The sequence below is a fragment of the Phyllostomus discolor genome, chromosome 1 (genome assembly GCF_004126475.2).
Source record: "Phyllostomus discolor isolate MPI-MPIP mPhyDis1 chromosome 1, mPhyDis1.pri.v3, whole genome shotgun sequence".
Classification (NCBI taxonomy): Eukaryota; Metazoa; Chordata; class Mammalia; order Chiroptera; family Phyllostomidae; genus Phyllostomus; species Phyllostomus discolor.
This window is the reverse complement of record NC_040903.2, coordinates 68620789-68638684: the sequence shown is the minus strand read 5'-3', so window position 1 is coordinate 68638684 and position 17896 is coordinate 68620789. Positions and strand designations below refer to the sequence as shown.

The following is a 17896-nucleotide window of genomic DNA, read 5'->3' as shown; positions in this document are numbered from 1 at the left end:
AGAAGGCTGGCATGCCTCACCACAGCTCCTTCTTCCGTGTGATGTGGAGTCAGTAAGAGCATGCACACCGTGGGGCAGATGCCGTGTGGTCTCACTGTGTGGATGTATGGAGGTTTAAGTCCTTAGCACGGGGCTTGACAGAGTCAGCACCCTACACATGTGGGCCATCGTGACTGCCATCATCGCCATCGTTATTGTTCTGGGGGTGTTCTCGATTGTGTAGCACTCTAAGAAATTTTCTAAGAGGAAAGAGAATGTCCTTAAGGAAGTGAAATGGAATTTTACCACAGCTAACACTTCTATGATGTTTAACTATGGCTGTTAAGACACAGAGGTACAGGGCGGCCACGGTGGTTATGGTGTGTCAGGGTCAGGGTGGTTTGGAGGATGAAGACATAAAGGGGGAATTTTAAGGATCGTTACTTTCCCAAAGCAATGGCCTCGGTGGTGGTGGGATGACTGTGGAACCAGCCCAGTGCCCTGTCTGAGACTTTTTAAGGCAAGGTGACAGAGTGCTGGAGAGAGTTCTGCTGTGGGGATGTGGGGACCCCAAGGAACAAGGGCTGTTTTATGGGTTAATGAACCATTGTGCATATTTGGGAGCTTTGTTCTTCCACCCTTATGTGATGGGTTTGTGCAAAGTGCTTGTCTCTTGTCTGGTGGGTTGGCCTAGGGACACTGCCTCGTTCTTCCAAACTCCTATGCCTTCTGTCCAGCACTCCCTGGCACCTGGGGGCCTTCTTCATACTCCTGCACAGAAACTGTTAGCCTGGTGGGCAGGTACATCCAACTAAGGAAAACTTTATTTTTACTTCCTGGGTATTATGAAGAGGTTCTTCCCTTAGACCTGCTTTATTAATAGCAGTCTAGACTCCTCTACCCTCCTCCCTGGTTTGTCAGGATTTCCTGGACTCTTGTCCTATATTTTGCTCCCAGCATGGTCCAAGCACCCATTTCTTACCATTTTTAACCTGTACTGGCCCCGCTCCTTTTGCCCTGGGCCTGCCAAGTATAAGCCTGAGTATTCCAAGCCTGAGTCATGTCCTAGCACATTCTGGATGAAATCCTTTTAGGCACAGCCATTGGGTTCTCCGTTTTGTGGGAGCCTTGCTTATACTCCTAGAGCCTTGATAACAATGTATTTATATGAAGAGATCAGATAATATTCCAAAACTATTTTAGTAGCTTAGCCCCAAACTCTTTGGTTACATAACTTATTAGTCCAATGGTCACATAATGAAACTATTAACATTTCCTGGAATTAGATTTTCCATCGTTGAAAAAAACAGAACAATAGGACCAGCGGAGAATTGTTTCAGTGTGTGGCAGCCCTGTTTCTGGTGGTCAGATGTTGATCTTGGGCAGAAGCCCTCCTCATTTGCCCTCTAATCGCCCCGGCCACTCAGGTGACGAAGCGAGGGAGGCCACCTGACTCTGAGGAAGAGTCAGGAGCTTTGGGGGAGGAAAATAATCGTTCCGGGTTGCTGAGCTCCTGTGCAGCTGAATTTAGAAGTTAGATCTGATGTGCCTTGCACTTTTTAGCTAGCTAAATTAGCTAGCTAGTTTAGAATTTAATTTCCTCTTTTGTCAATATTAGGATTTACATTTTATGATATTCCTTGAGAAATTTTTATGTACTCTGGAGTGATTAAAGTAGTTGTGAATTGATGATCTCAGAGTTGGGTGAAGAATTATCAACAATTACTTGTTCCTGTCTTCAAAAAAAGATGTTAAACATTTTCTGCCTTTTCTGTGTGAAGGTAAGTATCACATTGTCTCTCCTACCCAGGATGACTATCTCGTGTTCTGTCAGAAGGAATCTATACTTTTCCTGTGGGGGCCCTCACTTTAGGGAGGAGTCAGAGGAGCTGTTCAGGTCACATATTTATTTCAGTGGAAGTAGGTCTGAGGATACTTTTGAAAATCGGAGCCCAGGAACCCTTCACATGTTTCGAGCCCATTACAAGTGGCCTAGGGCATTGCCTGTTACATGCCTTTTCTTTGAATCACATGCTGTATTGTCCATCACTCACGAGATGGGTGAGTCCTTGGGCCTTCTACTGCTCAAGCTGTCACTCTCAGCTTCCAGTCAGCTCGGATGGTGACTGAGGCTATGGACGTGACAGGCAGCTTTTAGTCTCTTCACCGACAGGTCACCCTCCCTCCCTCTGTGTTGGAGGGTCAGTGAATCTGGGACTCTGAAGTCCATCCAGACCCTAAGACATGACAGAGGAGGAAGGTCGCACACAGGGACCCTTTGTGATGCACACCCAAGGCTTGGTTCACCCCAGTGCTCCGCAGCACAGCCTCCCTCTCCCTGGTTCCATTTTCAGCCATCCCACCCAGCCTCGCAAGTAGAAACACAATCTTTCCAAAGCTGCCAGGGAGTCAGCAGTGTTACTGCGTGTTCAGTGCTGCTCTGCTTCAGTGTCATGGTGTTAATGGGACCTTGGGGGGTGCCTTTGGCAAGTTGGAGCATCCAGCAGACTTACTGGCAGGACTCTCTCCACACCAGCCAAGGACATTTTTCTTTCTTCTTTTCTATCCTGCTGGGTGAGTATAACTGTCAAAACAGAAGTTGGATATTTTCCTTTCTCTGTAAGTACTGTCCCCTAGGACAAAGACCCAGACTGACCCATACTTGCATAGATCTCTCACGGAATGTCATGGGGTTGAAATACAATTTGTGAAAGACCTCTGGCATCACTGTTCTGAGTCGGGAATGGTGGGGGAGTTATTCTTTAAGCTGCATTAGAAGGAATATACACGCGATCTGAAGATCTTGATTGGCTCCGCCATTTCCAGAGGAATGACCTTGGGAAGGGCCCTTCGTTTCTCATGATGTCAGTTTTCTCGTCTATAAAACGGGGCTACAATATACTGTGCTGGCCAACAAGTCCATTACATTTTTTCCACACAATGATGCTAGCAGTACTTAGTTGTCTTGAACTTCATTCACAACAATTTTGTTACATTGTATTGTGACAGCTGTCATATCAGTGTGCATTTAAAAAAAATCAAAATTGATGAATTTTTGTGCAGCCATTTAAAAATTGAAGATGGAAGAAAATATGCAACTTTTTGGTATATTATGTTCTATTGTTTTAAGAAAGGTAAAAACACAACTGAAACGCAAAAGAAAGATTTGTGCAATGTATGGAGAAAGTGTTGTGACTGATCAAATGTGTCAAAAGTGGTTTGTGAAGTTTCTTGGTAGTACTGACATTTTGGCCAAATAATTCTTTGCTCTGGGGACTGTCTTATGCATTGGAAGATGTTCAGCAACCCCCCTGGCTTTAACTCACTAGAAACCAATAGTGGGAGACGGCTGACATACTCAAAATGTCCAAATTCATAAAGTTATTGGTGCACATGAACAATATGTCTTTTATTTGATAGAAAGAAATGTAACAGGTTTTTCAGCCAACCCAAGATAAACTCTCAGGTTGTTGTAAGGACTTAACTAGAGCATATTTGAAAGTATATAGACTTAACTAGAGCATATTTGAAAGTATATATACTTTATAAACTGTAAAGGGTGATACAAGAGCTTATTACTGTAAATTGATCATTTTTAAAGTGTGCCTTTAAAAATGACATATTTTTAAAATTTAAAAAGCTTCCTGCTGCTTCCCAGGGGAGTGGCAGAGTGGTGGCAGTGTGGTGAGGGACAGTGTGTTGCAGATGGGGACACAGGACAGGCAGGCCACCACGTGCCTGCTTTCGTGCATTCAACGGAATGTGTTGGATTCCATGCAGGAGCACTTAACTCCTTCACTGAGTTGTAATCACACACTCATATGGGTTCCCAAATCTGGAAGTGTAAAAGGGGAGTTCGTAGTTTCTCTCCCACCTCTGACACCCATCTGTCCAGTTCTCACCCACCCTTGAAACAAGTAGCTGCTGCTTTTAGTTTCTTATAAATGTTCAGTGAGTGTTTTCACCCGACAAATAATGCAGCTGTGCATTGTTTGCTGCCTTTGACACAAGTGGCAGCGCACCATGTGTACTTTGCTTTATTCATGAGGATGCCGTGATCTTCCCATATCAATGCGTACACAGTTGCTTTAAATAGCTGCATAGTATTCCATCATATGGATGTGTCCCAATGTATTTAATTAAGTTCCCATGTTGACAGGGAGTTAGGTTGTTTCTAATGCATTCCTGTTACAGAGAGTGTGGTTATGTATAATATTACACATACCTCATTTTGTGGGACTGTTGAATTTAGTCTTTAGAAAACACTGAGTACCCACTGTGAGGCAATTACTGTGCTAGTTAAATGTTGAGCAAACTACGAATTCCCTAATCTATAAGGTTTATAGTCCTCGTGTTGGTGGTTGGCACAATCAAAAGATCACATTAATGACTTTATAATTTCAGTTGGAAATTAATGCTCCAAAGGAAAGAAAGGAAATAATCAGGGAGTCTGGCCTAGACCTAGAGATACATAAAGCCTCTGTTGCATTGACTTTGGAGCTAAAATATGCTGGATAAAGAGGCATCAGGGGAGATGAGAGCATCCAGAGCAGCACAGTATATGCAAAGGTCCTGTGGTAGGTAGCAGGGTACATGGTGCCTTTGAGGAAATGAAAGGAAGCCCTTATGGTTGGAGCAAAGGAAATGAGGGGAAGGATGAGGAAAGAGCATTAGTAGTTAGGACCAGACCAGGCAGGGACTCATAGATCCTGGTGAGGATTTGCTCTTTGTTTTAACAGTAATGGGAAACCTTTTGTTTTGAAAGCAGAGTGTTAGAATCAATTTACATTTTGAAAACACCAACGGGATTAGAGGGGATCCAAGTGCTGTGGTGAGAACAGGTAGTGGTTGTTATAAAGTTACCAGCTAAGTGCTGAACTATGAGGGGGGGGAATGGAGTAAAGTAAGTAAGTTTGGGAGAGATTTCAGAAGTAAAATTACAGGTTTCTCTCCTCTTTCCCATCTTCCCTCTCCTCCCCATCTCTCCTCCTTCAACCCTTCTCCACCCCCTCTCTCCCTGTCTTATTTTCCAAATTAATATTTAAAATGCACATAACTGTAAAATTCACTTTTTATGATGAGTTTTGACAAATGCACATGGTTGTATAATCACAAGTGCAACCATGATACAGAAAACTCCCATCACCGAAAACCTCCCGCGTGCCACCCCTTCACAGGCAGACCCTTGCCCAGCCCAGCTCCCGGGAGCTGCTGATCTGCCCTCCACCACTGCTTGTGTGTTTTCCAGACTGTCATGTGAGTGAGATCTTACAGTGTGTTGCATTTTTTCGTTTGGCTTTTTTAATTTTTAATTTAGCAGAATGCACTGGAGATTCGTCCATATTGTGTGTGTCAATAGTTCCCTCCTTTTCATTGCTGAGCAGTATCCCATTTTTAGGGATCTACCTGGGTTTTATTTGTTTACCAGACGAGAGATACTTAGGTTGTTTCTAGTGTTAGGCTACTGGAGCTTCTATACACGTACAGGTTTTTGTGTGAACATGAATTTCAGTTTCTCTTGGGTAAGTACCTAGGATAGGTTTGCTGAATTGTAGGTAAATGTGTGTTTACTTTTATAAGAAACTGAAAAACTGTTTTGAGAGTGGCTCTGCCATTCTGCATTCACATTAGCACTGTATGAGAGCTCGGCTCTGCATCCTTGTCAGTATTTGGTGTTGGGAAAAGAAAAGAAAAAAAGTGGACATTCTGGTGTGTGGCTGTATCTTGTTTTTTTAAAAACAGATTCTACATATAAGTGAGATCATATGGTATTTGTCCTTGCCTCTCTATTTCACTTAGTATACTGCTCTTAAGGTCCATTCATGTTATCCCAAATGGCAGAATCTCCTTGTTTTTAAAGACTGAACAATATTTCATTGTGTTTCTACATCACAATTTCTTTATTCATTCATCTGTCAACAGAAACAGGTTGTTTCCGTATCTTGGGTATTGCGAATCATGCTGCAATGAACAGGGGAGGGAAGATGTCCCTTCACCTTCACCTACTGATTTTTCTTTTTTCTTTCTTTCTTTTTTTTTTTTGTATATACCCAGAAGAGGGATTGCTAGCTATTATGGGATTTCCTTTTTTAATTTTTTGAGGAATCTCCATAGTGTTCCCCTTGGTGTTTTCCATAGTGGCTATACCAATTACACTTTCACCAACAGTGCACAAGGGTTCCCTCTTCTCCACATCCTTGCCATCGTGTGTTATCTTTTATTTTTTGGGTAGTTGCCATCCTCACAGGTGTGAGGTGATATCTCAGTGTGATTGTGGCTTGCGTTTCCCTGGTGTCTAGTTGGCTGTCTGTATGTTTTCGAATCTTCTGCCCATTTTTAAATTGGGTTATTTGTTTTTTCTTTTCTTTTGCTATTGAACTTACATGTTTTGGATATTAAACCATTATCAGATATATAACTTGTAAATATTTTTCCCTATTCTGTAGGTTCACTTTTCATTGTGTTGATGGTTTCCTTTGCTGCCCAGAGGCATTTTTGTTTGATTTAGCCACTTTGTTCACTTTTGCTTTTATTGCCCTTGCATTGGTGTCAAATCCAAAAAAAAAAAATCATTGTTAAGACCATGTCAAGGAGCTCACTGCCTATGTTTTCTTCATGCAGTTTTATGGTTTCAGGTCTTATTTTCAAGTCTTTAATCTATTTTGAGTTATTTTTTTGTATATGGTGTAAGATGGTGCTTCTGTTTCATTCTTTTGTATGTGGCTATTTAGTTTTTTCACCATTTATTGAAGTTTCTTCCCCATTGTATATTCTTGCCTACTTTGTTGTAAATTAATTGGCCGCATGTGTGTGAGTTTAATTCTGGGCATTTGGTTCTATTCCATTGGTCTATGCACCTGTTTTTATGCCAGTACCATACTGTGTTGATTATTATACCTTTGTAATATAGTTTGAAACCAAGACGCATGATGCTCCCAACTCTGTTCTTCCTGAAGATTGCTTTGATTATTCAGGGCATTTTGGTAGTTCTATGTGAAATATAGAGTTGTTTTTAAATTTTTTTTGTGTGAGAAATGCCATTAGAATTTTGATAGGGATGGCACTGAATCTTTAGATTGCTTTAGATTCTAGTAATCTAGAATAGAAACATTTTAACAATATTAGTTTTTCCTATCGATGAACTGGGATATATTTTCATTTATTTTTGTCTTCTAAAATTTCTTTCATCAATGTTTTAAAGTTTTTATTGCACAGATCTTTTACTTCCTTGCTTAAATTTACTCCCAAGCACTTTATTCATTTTGATGCTATCATAAATGATATTGTTTTCTTTTTATTTTTTAAGTTGATTTTGAGAGAGACATTGGCTTGTTGTTCTATTTATTTATGCATTCATTGGTTGCTTCTTATACATGCTGACCGGGGATCAAACCTGCAACCTTGTTGTATCGGAACCACGCCCTAAACAACTGAGCTATCTGGCCAGGGCAGAATAGTTTTTTAACTTTCTTTCAAATAGGTCATTGTTGGTGTAGAGAAATGCAACTGATTTTTGCATATTGATTTTGTATCCTGCAACTTAATTGGATTTATTAGTTGTAGTGTTTTGTGTGTGTGTGTGTGTGTGTGTGTGTGTGTAGCCGTTAGGATTTTATACAGTGAATATTGGATCATGTCATATGCAAACAATTCAATTTCCTTAATAGATAGGAGTAATCAGGTTATTTATTTCTTTTGGCCTGTTCCACTGTGGCAGTGCAGATCAGGGGCTGGCCTTAGGGCAAGGCTAACTGAGAAAAAATAGAAGAAAAAGGGAAGAAAACCAGGGACTTTTTCAGGTTTTAAAACTTTTTATTTGCATATTAAAAAATTGTGCATTCCAGTAATTAAAATAATTTTAACGAAAAATGGCACTCTGATTAAACTGCATTTTACAGCCTGCAGGACACCTTGGACTAGCTTGGTTTTTACTCTGGATTTCACTGTTGTCCCACCCAGCTTCTTCCTTCACCAACATGCAAGTTCTTTTCCTTTCCTGCCAGCCAGAGAGGCAGATGGGAGAGGCAGGTGCAACCTTCATTGTCAGTAGTTCTGATGTGAAAAGGGGCAGCACAGTCGTTTAAATTGATCCAACCTCTTTGCAGCTTACAAAGTTAAGCAGCTAAAAGAAGTAAAATATGAAGGCGATGCTTGTGGAATCTACAGTGCATATTGGCAGTGCAGGCCTCATTACGATTTGCCTGCTTGCTTCTCCTGTTCAGTGATTTCTTTGGAAGACAGTGGATTTTTCTCTTGTGTTTCTGTTTTTAATTTCGACTTATTGAATTTCTCAATCTTGGCCATATCGGGTTTATCAGGCATGGTTGCTGAGGAAGCCAAGGGAAGCACATGAGTGAGAGAAGAGTCTGATCTGCTCAGTGACCACCACTGAATCCACGGACTTTTTTATACTCTCCAGTACATGGGGGCCCTTTCTCTGGGTCTTCTGGGTAGGAATAGGGAGTTTCTCCTGGAGATGTTGCTGTGCATTTCCATGATTCATCCCCCATTGGTTCAGGTCCCATTGCTGCTAATTGTTTAGTTTTCAGAGTCCACAGGTAGTTGCCTTTTGTATTATGTGCAGAGAATTTTTAACTGTATTCAGTAGGAGTCATACACATCCAGCTTACTTCATCTTGATTGGCACTAGAAGTTGATGTTGCTTTTTGACTCTGCCCATTGAGAACATGGAGGCCATGGCTAGGTCACTCAGTTCATTAGTGTGTTGTCCCAGTATGCCAAGGGTGCGAGTTTGATCCATGGTCGGGGCACATACAAGAATCAACCAAAGGATGAATAAGGAAGTGGAACAACAGATCGGTCTTTTTCCCCCTCTCTCTCTAAAATCAATCAATCGATAAAATTTGAAAAAGAACACTTGGTCAAACTTGGGTAGAACATACTGCAGGGAGGGGAAGACCAGGATTCACCTTCAGACTATCAGAAGCAAATGGGAATGGGAAAGATGTTCTGTAGTTTTTAAAGTGAGACTGGAGCCCTAAATGGACAAGAAAATCAGAACTCACTTCATCCAGATCGTCCATAACACCCTAGAAGTATTTGATTTAAAATATTCCTGGAAGTTTGCTGAGACAGTCAAGTTCACCAAATTATTTGTTCAAGAACAAAAAGACCCCTTAAGGATAGAGGAGTCTAACTTCAGTTTAATAGGTACCTGAGCACCTGTTAAGTATTGCTTTTTCTGTATTCTTCTTTAGTACCATATCAAAACTCCCAAAAGTGATAATTTCTTAAAAGTTAGTTTCAGCACAGAATCTGAAACTTTACCAATGAACTTTTTGTATTCCGACATGAAAATCCATTAGCCTGTCTTGCACTGCAAATAAATGTTTTTCCTGTGCATTATTTTGTAACATAATGAATTAGCCATTTAGAAAATTCAGTTATATTGATCTTGCATATGTCAGGACTTTTAATTATACAATATTAAAGAATCCCATTCATTAATATACCACCAGTCTCATCAAGAGAGTTTTTAAACATTGAGAATGTCAAGCACACAGGGGCAAATTTTCTAAAATTCTAATTTTTGCTTGAAAGCTTTACTTTTATCACTGGCAACAAATAGTTGTTTTCTTTGAGGTGGCAGGCTTAATTCACCCATTTTTAAGAAAATGTTCTGGCTGGCGTAGCTCAGTGGATTGAGCGCAGGCTGGGAACCAAAGTGTCCCAGGTTCGATTCCCAGCCAGGGTACATTCCTGGGTTGCAGGCCATAACCCCCAGCAACCGCACATTAATGTTTCTCTCTCTCTCTCTCTCTCTCTCTCCCCCTCCCTTCCCTCTCTAAAAATAAATAAATAAAATCCTTAAAAAAAAAAGGCACTTTAAAAAAAAAAAGAAAATGTTTATCACAGACTCAAATCTGAATACCTATAGTTGTCATCATTCTTTCCAGTAAAAACAGTGTCTCATGAAGAAAGCCACCAGTTCAGCTCAGAACTCAGTCACTTAGTGCCTCCCCTCGATACAGCCGCTGCACTTCGATGAGCCGCTAAGGTGCTCCATGCGCGTTTCTGATTTCTTTGCACAGAGACCGACCGCAAACATGTGTACCCAAGGCCGGTATTTGATTAATGAGTTTTCCTGTTTCATCAAGGACATTCTTAAATTCACTTTTCTTTTCTTCCCACACAAGGCACTGAAGAATACAATGACTGTTCGTGTAATTTGGCGCACTGCCTCGGCTTGCTCCAGGTGCCAGCACTTTTACTCACCTTGGCTTTTGCATCAGCAGTGCAAATGTCAACACAGTAAAAAAGACATCTTAGTATTATTATTGAAATAGATGTGATCTCATGAGCCCCCTGAAAGGATCTTGGGATCCCCCAGCAATCTGCAGACCTCAGGTGCCACTGCTGTAGACCAGCTCATTGATGAGAGAATGGCACGAGAGGAGATGTTACCTGAGATGAACACTCAAGGATGGGGATCCTTTCACAGTCTCAGCTATGAAAGGGGGATCTGTGACCTTACATGGCGCCCAGAAGACTGGAGAAAACACTTATTGAAATGATTTTAGCCACTGGGCTTCTAGCATCGAGAACAGTGGGAAGTTGCATAGGTAGGGCTGGGTCAGATTGTAGAGGCTGTGGAAAGAATCCAGTACTGGGATTCAGGAGATTTGGATTATATCTGGACTGTCCCTAATAACTAATATTAATCTAGGACAAATCCATTCATCTTATGTATCTTCGTGTTTGGTACATAGTACATGCTCAATAAATACTTTGTGCATTTGAATTGTTATTTCTTCTTGGGAAAACTAAGTGGTTATATTTTATTTTCCTGAGGGTTCTATAGAAACTGCAATTATTTCTGTTGTTACTCTCACCGTTGAGTTGACTGAGGTCTGATAAGGGAAATGCGAGGCACATAGAGAGTGAAGGATCTGGAAGTGAGGCCACAGTTTCCTGACTTCCAGCCAGGCTATTTTTGTTCTCCATTGTGCCTGCTCACTGGTGTTCTGCTTCCCATACCTGAGACACTTTCTGCTTACACAGTAACTGTCGCTCCCCTGACCCACTTCCTACCTGCTTTCCTTATCCAGCTGGTCTGATTTTGTCCTCCAAGAATGCTGTTAGCACACACTTCCTTTGTGGCACTTATTACAAACACAGTTAAGCAGTCAGCAGGACACAGTTCTCATTCTGGTTTGTTGAAGAGACTTCACTGAGTGTCCTCATTCTTAATTGTATTTCTTTTCTTACATGATAATGGTCTGTCCTGAAGCCTTTCCAGAGTACCTCAGTACTTATATACTAAGATGGAGGGGGAAGAAATAAAAATAAAGAAATAAAAAAGAAGACCCATCCTGGGTCTCCTATGTCCCCAAAGAGGAGAGTCCTCCATCCTCCACCCAGCCTTATGAAGACTTCCCAGTTCCTGGAGTTACTGTGGAAATGTGCTCCAATACCGAAAATAAATTAAAGTATTCTGAGAGTCTTGCAGACCAGCAAATAGAAGTTCTGACTTTTGTTCCCAAAGTCTGTGGTTGCTTTCTTCATTAAATTCTTTTTTAATGTCTCATTGTCCCCATGTGGCCATGGAAGCTGGGTGTGTTGATTCTCCTTGCAGAAGCTTTGCCAAGAGGCATGAGAGGTTTGTAAGCTCTCTGGCCATCAAGCTGTGATTTTAAATGAGAAATGATGACCATTTATCTCCTTTCTGTCTTGGAAGCAGAAAATCTGCCACCATCTGAGCTCCCTCTGTGGACATCTTAGCTCATGCAGACTTTTCTTGGGAAGGGGAAAGGGCCTTTGCCTTTATGCTTTTTTCTTCCCCACACTCCTCCTCCCCAAAAGCCCTTCACTTCTGTGTCATCTCATCCTGTTGCCCAACGGCTTCAGCTCTCCTTGCTCACCCTGCACTGTGGTTTTGCAGGCAGGAGGGGACATGCCTGGGCATTGATCGCAGTGGTTAGAACAAGCACTGCCTGTGCATCTTGGGTGGAGGTCTCTTGTCTTCCCACACTGCTCTGGCTCTCAATGGACAGACCCTCTGGGATGCTGTGAAGCTTCAGTTCCCCTGACTGGACCTCATCTTTCTTTTATTTAAATCAGCTGTGACACCTGGCAGACCCACACTCCCCCGAGGGGCCTAGGCAACCCCAGATGCCACCAGCATGTTCCAGGGTCATTGTCTTCAGAGTGCACTCAGGCCACTCCATTTACTTCGTACAGACACAGGATGAAGAATGTCAGGGCTAGAAGGGAGCTAAGAAGTCATGTAGTTCAGCCCCTTGCAACAGGGGCACATCATGTGCAACATCATGAAATAATTTTATAGGAAGACGAAGACTCACTCTACAGCTACAACTGTTAGCATGTGGCCTAGTGATGCTGTTTTGACTTTAAATAAAATAATCCTAATTTCAATGCTAAAAATAATTTTCAAATGTTAGTAGAAACGAGCACAGGGTTCTAAAAGTGTGCAAACCTTTGTCATTGCTTTGTAATAAAGCAAAACTGTCATACTGAAAGTCAAAGGCAGTAAACCAACACATACCTGAAATTATGTGTGCATGCATACACACAAAGGAAGGGAAGGGCATTCTTGCACAGTATTGGGTGGTAATTCTGTGGGTGCTTTCTTTGTTATTTCTATTTATTTGACCTGAGGAGAGGGTCCTTCTTCCATTTCCTTGCTCTGTGGCTGGAGAGAAGTATCAATTCCTGTTTTCTGGGAAACAGTTGTAGTTGTGTCTGGAGACCAGTGTGGTCTCTCTGTGCTGTCTGTCTGTCCATCTTTCTGTCTTGTTTTCCTGCTCTGGGTTCTCCCAGCAGGCCCCAGGCTGTCCACCTGCTTGATGCCTCCCACCTGGCCCCTGCTCAGTGCCACGTTCACCAGGCTGCACAGACTTCTGCTGATCTGTGCCACGCCACCCACCCCAAGGCTCTGGGGGACAGTTGAAACTGATCCTAGGGAATAATTCAAGTTAAAGTGGTAAGGAGTAGTAATGGCATTATTTATAAGCATGTGCATTTTAAAGCTTTTGATCCCTTAATTCTAAAAAATGTGAGTGCAACAGACCACTCAAGCAAGAGGCAGAAAATAGCTTTTCTTCTCTGGATGATGCATTGAATCGCTCAAGCCATAAAGTTGACACCAGCCATGCGGAGCCCAGGCCGAGTCCCTTCCTTGGTCCTGCTGCCTAAGTCAGATTATACCACATGTACTCCAGGGGTGTCTTTCATGAGTATTTATCTGTCTCTAGCTAGCTCATAAGCTACTAATGAAAAGGCTCCCTATCTTTTAAATCCAGTTCTTTTGCACAAACAATAGGAACTTAATACGTGTTTGTCAAAGATGAAATATTACTAAGGCTGAAGGAGTCAGCAATAAGTCTTTCCCAGTGTTTGGAAACTGCTTATAGAGCCTTATTGGAAAGGCCTTGTGGAGGCTTGGATTTTGTGCTGCTTATAAATACCAATTAGCTGAAACCCTCCAGTGAAGGTGGTTTCTTCTCCCTCCAGCCAATTCCTGTTGCAGGTTTCTCTCGTGGCTGGAATGTCTGCTTCCTGCCGAGACTTGCCCGGGAAATGAGCCTTAGGTGCTCATGGTCAGCACTGCCGTCAGCTACTGACTTGAGTGGGGTGGTTGGTTTGCTCTCTTCCCCTGAGAAGCAGTTATCAATGCTGGTTGGGCAGGCATTCAGGATTGCCCAGAAAAAATGGAGAAGGCACTGCTTACCCTCCTGTGGACACTTAAAAGTGGGGGATGCCATTGGATCAGAGCAGGCCCTGCGGCTGTGACCCAGCGCCACTGCAGACGGGTTCTGTGACTGTGGGCAAGTCATTCAGCTTCACTGAGCCTCCACTTTTTCTATAAAACTGAAATATTTTCACATGTTTATTTTGAGATTTAAATGAGATATTCATGCAAAGACGTGGCACAGAGTAAGAAGGGGCCAGCTGGTGAATGGGAGCTCTATAATTTGGTAGATTCCCAAATGCATTTGGCATTTGCATTTGGACCCATTAAATTGCCATCTCAGAATGGTGTGTGGGGGGTAGAGCTTTCAGATCAAGAAATTTGGGTCCCAGGTGGACACCTCTTATTTTTTTAACAGAAAATGTACTTTGTTTATTTATAATACTTTATAAACAATCACACTGTGCAATTTTAGCTTAATAACAATTTTTTCTATGAATTTATAGCAAACCCCATATCAAGTCAATGAGTTAATGCAAGGGTAAAGATAAATAGGGTAGAATAATTTCTGGAAGATGTTAAGTCACAACACTCGATACAAAGACAGATAACTATCTGTACCATAAAAATTTGCATGCCATAAAACATTAATTTATAGTTTTAAATATGGCATAAAACACATTTATTTAAAATGCATCACCAGTAATTCTATTATAAACCAATGAATTACTCAGAGGAATATTTATTAAAGCTTACTAAAAATCAGTAAATATTCCAACTACAACTGAGCTAAAAAATTATAAGTAAACAAAACAATTGTTTGTAAGGGCGAAAAGGTAAATGGAAGGGCAGACAGCACTTTCTGAAGCCTGGCGACTGCTTGGTATTTAGAAGCAGCTTTGATAATGTGACTCAACAGCCTACTGAACACTTCTGAAGTGCAGGACTGCAGCTAAATCTATAGAATTACATTCTGAGTCAGTTTCAATGGTTGGGTCAGCTCCATTTTCTAAGAGCATTTTTACATATTTTGCATGATTTCCATGTGTAGCATAAAGCTAAGTTGTGCCTCTGTTCCAATCACATGCATTGACAGCAACGCCTCAGTCACCCAGCAGTTTGACCATATCTGCGTAGCCTTTCCTACAGGCCAGAGGTCCTGCCGTCTCTGCACCTTTTCCTGAAAGCTGGGGATCAGCACTGTTCTGAAGTGAAAACTCTATCATAGCAATTTGACTGTGTGCTGCAGCCCACATCAGAGGAGAAAATCCTTCTTCATCCATGTGTGATTGACAACATTGTCTTACAATTTCTTGTTTCATAACAGTAGCCAGGTAGAGCATCTCTTGCTGAGCAGCCAACTGGTGAACAGATAACGAATCAGCTAAGAGACGGGTGGTTGGGACCTCATTTCCTCTGTGCTTGTGGCTTAAGGGAGCTGACTGTTTTATTGGTGGGAAGTGCTTATTGCTGAGGAAGTCCTCACTTGGACTTCCAGAGAAGAGATGCATGGATATTGCATTCAGCTTTAAATAGGACAGATGCCACCTCCAGGTCAGAGACAACCTGATCTTGACCCTTTACTACCCTTTTCTTTTAAGGACTTTACTACCCTTTTCTTTTAAGGACTTTGCCAATCGAGAACACATACTCATACCAAATCGACTCGGCACTTTGAATTCCATTCCCATGGCAACACCCTGAGCTGATTCCAGGTCCTTCCGCACTGAGTCCAGCTGATGTTCTATGTGAGCATCTGGCATGCCAGTTAGACTGTTGTGGCTGGGACACTCTTCCACACTTCACTGGGCTCCATGATCCAGATGTAGCCATGATTTTAACTGTGGTTTCAATAATTAAAGCATTTCTTCATAATTTCCCCTGGGTTTTCTAAGAGTGATATCTGGTGTATTCTCTAAATTTAAAAAATCCATGGCAAACAGTCCCAAGGACAGCAGTGGGAGGCTGAGCCAGTGGGAGTGTCGGCCCCGCGACCACCTTCTGCAGCCAACGGTATATCAGGCCTGTCCATCTGTGACCAGAGGTTCACTATAGGTCCCTGAGTCCCAGCTCATTCAATCTTGTGACTTTGCTTCTGGTTTCTTTTCTCACTTTCTGGACAAAAAACATTTTGCATCATTGTCTCCAAGAGGCTTTCCAGGTCCTTTCCTGCCACCTTGCTTTGTGGCACTTACTGCCCGAGTATGACAGAGACATAGTCATTTCAGGGGGCCACTGAGTTGCCAGAGCAAGGCCCCAGCCTTGCCCTTGGGTCACGTCTCCTCCTCCCCACCTACACACCTTCCTGGCCAGCCTGGACATCTCTTTAAATCTTGAAACCCAGAGGGTTGGCATGGAGGGTCAAATGCCTGGCGTGCTACTATGAAACATCTCATTTTGGGGTGTGGGAGTCTCCCTCCAGGTGAGAGCATAGGCTTGATTGCTGCCGTGGAGAGAACACTGTGCAGAGAGAGCTGTCAGGGCAAGTAGGCTGGCTGGATGCCAAGGGCTTCTGCTGCCACAGACTGAATGTCTGTGTCCCCCAAAATTTATGTGGCAGCAGTCAGGTCTTGCATTCCATGAGGTTGGTTCCTACCATTGCAGGAGCTGACAAGAGAGTGTCCTTTTCTGACTTTGGGGCCTCCGGGCAAGGGGAAAGTGAGCAGAAGTGAGCCCAGGTTCAGGCATGCATGGGGTTTCTCTGGGCAACAGGGAGATCTCACATAAAACACTCTGCCAGTTCCTTTTACGTGGGATTCAGGGTGGAGATCCTACCACTAGGAAAAGCTGGACCTTCTGACCCTCTCATCCACCCTTACTTTCTTCTAGAAAGACTAGAGGTGGGCTGGGGTCCTGGGGCCTGGAGGTGCAGCTCGGCTTTGGTATTCCTGACTATGAATAGTCAGCTCACAGCTCTGCTGTGACTCATAACTGGAGCTCACTGTCCTGCTCCACGCCCTCTGCTTCCAGTGGCTCCTGTTCTGGCCAGGTCATAATTCCCATTCCACTTACCCCCCCTTCCCTGTACCAGCTGAAGGGTATTATGAGGTGGCGGTTAGGTGGATAAAATGGCCACATATAGGATTTTCCAATTCCGTTTAGTTGAAATTGCTGAAATATAACAGTCTACCATCAGTCAGCTCCATCCCCTCTGCCAGTGGAGATAACAGCGGTAAACACACACTGGGAGAGCAAAACAGGAGGAGGGGAATATGGCCAGTCCCTGCCAGGGGGACAGTCATTTTGGCGGCTGTGGAAACAGACCTCTGGCCTGCGCCAAAGGGTTCTATTCTTGTTCTCTGCTGGTGATGCTGCTCGTGGAACACGCCAGCCACCAGCCAGCTCGGCCACGCCCAGAAGGCAGCCCGTCTCCCAGATGGAAACTCCAGAGAGGAAGTTCGGAAGCCTTGCCCTGTTTTCTGCCTGCAATGATATTTTGCTCATCGTGCTCAGCAGGCCTTCCCTACCCAGTATATTTCAGCAGATTTGAGATTTGGAATGCTCTGTTCATTGCCCCTTATCTCCCACTGTTGGAGGGGCTATTGATCATGCCTTTGACCATCTATGAACTTCCTAGAATGCTGCCTAGTTCTTTGGGCACTTGCATTTCTCTTCTCATTTAACCTTCACAACCATAGATGTTGTGACAGAGGAGAACATGGAAGTAAGTGACCCACTTAAGGTCACAGATGTTGTTAACTGCTAAAGAAAAATAATCCAAAGCCTCGGATGTCCAGTTTGGTGCCATCATGCTCCTTGGGGAGAAGCTGGGGGCATGTGCCAGAGGCCTTGGGATATGAGGCCTGAGTCAGATGTGCCTGGAAACCCACAGTCCAGGCACGCCTTCATTTTTTGTTCTTTGTAGATACTACATTTTTACAGATTGAAGGCAAGACCCTCCACCAGCAAAAAGATGACGATTTACTTCATTGCAATATTTACTTGCTTTATTGCTGTGGTCTAGAACTGAACCCACAATGGCTCCAAGGATTGCGTGTACAGTAGAAGTTAGGTAACGTGCAGTGAATGGGAGGGAACTCAACACCTCACTGACATGGAAGCAGCGACACCTTTCTGCTGGCACGAGGAACCCACCAAATGATTGCTGCCTTTGACCTTGTGGAGGAGACTTCCATATTGCAAGAGGGTGGTTGGACCCCCTTACCTTTTCTTGAGCAGACAGTGCTGGTGGAGATAGGCCAGAATTGGTGGCATCCTCCAGGGCTCGGGAAAGAGGCTGGGCCT

At 43.0% G+C, this 17896-nt stretch overlaps 1 protein-coding gene and 1 pseudogene across 3 annotated transcripts in view; one reads left to right on the top strand and one right to left on the bottom strand.

Annotated features, from left to right (window-relative positions):
* The window catches only part of CCDC3 (coiled-coil domain containing 3), a 99627-nt gene that overhangs the window by 12374 nt on the left and 69357 nt on the right, over positions 1-17896 (top strand). The gene's annotated exons all lie outside the window — the stretch shown is intronic.
* On the bottom strand, positions 14065-17095 carry LOC114491434 (annotated as a pseudogene).